The sequence below is a fragment of the Atta cephalotes genome (assembly GCF_000143395.1).
Source record: "Atta cephalotes unplaced genomic scaffold scaffold00089, whole genome shotgun sequence".
Classification (NCBI taxonomy): domain Eukaryota; kingdom Metazoa; phylum Arthropoda; class Insecta; order Hymenoptera; family Formicidae; genus Atta; species Atta cephalotes.
The window spans coordinates 125,754-128,199 of NW_012130153.1; positions in this window are offsets into that span (position 1 = coordinate 125,754).

Consider the following 2,446-nt stretch of genomic DNA (forward strand, 5'->3'; position numbering starts at 1 on the left):
ACTACTATATATATATATATATATATATATATATATATATATATATGTGTGTGTGTGTGTGTGTGTATATATATCCAGGAACTGAAATGGTCTTCTTTCATTCTTTTTGTAATTCAAACAGAAACTATAGCTCGTCCAAGGCCCAACTTTCATAGAATTAACTGCGAAATTTGGCGCGTACCTCAGCAAAATTGTGATACCGTCAGATTATTATTCGTTCGATGCCCTCCTCAGTATCTGATCGTAAATACTTGTTGGAACAAGTACGGATGAAGTATTCCAATAATCGTATACAAACTGAGTCAGGTCGATCAAAAGGATAGCAGTCCAGACGTCAAGAATTTCGTACAGTGACTGAAGAATGAAACTGACAATATCTTCGCAAATAATTCAGAGTAAAGTTTGAGAAAATATAACGATTTTTATCAAATTTTTAACTTAAGGTACTTTTCGCATGAGTCATTTCTGACTTGTTCATATTTATCATAAATCTCGATACAAAATGCAAGTTAATAGCAAACGAAAATCCTCCTGTGTTGCAGAGACTAGTGTTAATTTTTTAGTAAATATAAAATTTTTTCTTTAGAATAGGATATTTTATTCTCTTATTTTCTTAACTTGCAGCATTGTCTTCTAAAACATACTATCCGTTATCGATTACAAGCGATCTATGAAAAATTACGACGAAACTTTATCTAGAATAAATTGTAGCTTTCCCTCCCTAGAGATCGTTCTCCACTTGCTAATGCTCGGACACTTACGCTCGACGCCGGTAGTAGATTACAGGCTAACGGCGGGGGCAGCGCGCTTCATTAGTTTCGAAGATGATAACAAACGGCATTATCACTTAGCACACAGGGTCATGTGGATAACGGAAACCATGTCGCGCGGCGTGTCGATAGCGCAAATACGCGCGTTAGATAGCAAAAACCATATCGTTGCTCGTAGTAATTAACATTGCCACTCGTCCCGCTATTCATTGAAATGTTAATACTTGTACACATTGTTTATAGTTGATTTATACTTCCGAATGAGTTGGCCGTGTCATCCTTCACGATCCGCCCGCTTGCATTTACGTGCGTTACTGTCACACGCACTATAATAAAACAACAGTAATGTCTACAGTAGAAGTTGTAAGAAATTTACCAATTATAGTCGTAATTGGTTGTTTTCTCATATTCGATTGTGATTGATCAATTTTTAATTACCATTCCTATTATAGACTTTGCATAAAACGAGTCACAACTGCAACCTGTCTTTTTTTTTCTTCATTACTAGCACGACGACGAAACAAAATACGCGTGAATAATTTTAAGAAGCACTTATATAGATCGGTGCATAAAACGTGACAGTTGCGAGTTTTATTATTTCGAAAGACCCGTTGCCTTGCCAATTCGATCAGGCTGTCCGCGGTTTCATATAAGGAAGATAGAGCGACGACAGCATCCGTCGATGCCATAAATATGTTCACGCGCGTACATTTTTCCTGGCTTAGCATAACATTCGTATTTTCCGACCGTCCGTTTCTCTATGGCAGAAAATTCTGTTTGCTTCGTGTAGCGTATTTTTGCTGCGCGATAAAAGTGCCCCGCGGCTCGCGCGAGCGGCAATGCGGCGCGGCAGCGTGGCGAAGCGTGGCGTGCGTGCGTGCGTGCGTGCGTGCGTGCGTGCGTGCGTCGTGTGTGTGTGTGTGTGTGTGTGTGTGTGTATGGGGCGCGGAGATTGTTTTTAAATCCGCAAACGGAAAAAGAAAAATGTTGGCGCGCCACGGCTTTGCGGTTTTAATAGTAAGTCGAATCAGTCGTATTTTAGATAAATATTACGGAAAATTTATTTAATGTGAATAGATTGGTCGTTAGCAACATATTAGTAACGTTCATGATGATGCGGCCATTCTTGAGTATTTGATTTTTATATGAAATTGGAGAAAGGAAAGTTTTATATTCTCTTTTTAGATATCTCTATTTTTCTAGAATTTTATATATATATATATATATTTATTTATATTGACTTTACTCTGCAGTATATTTAATTAAATGTATTATTTTTATGATTTTACAAGGATAATTTTTTTAAATTAAATTCGCCATCTTAGTGTAAATTTAAATTTATTCGCTACGTGTGAATATTTCATACTGCGTTATTTTTTTTCTTTCACGTTTCAAAGATGCGAAAAAGTAATAAAGTAATAGCTCTCGACCTAAGGAACGTGTACAAAGTTCGAGAAAACCAAATCGAGGTTTCGCTCGGTTTCCCGCTTGCCTCAATTGGAACCTCAAAGAAGCTGCGATGTAGTGAGCCTTCGAGTCAGGACCAGTATCGTCTCTGGGGATCCCTTTCGTTCCTCGCAAGGCTGCGCAGCTTACAACTAAATTAGCGCCTAATAGCGAACTGTCGAGTCGCCGACCCAACACGCATAACTGATTATTTTCAGATGCCAAGGTTC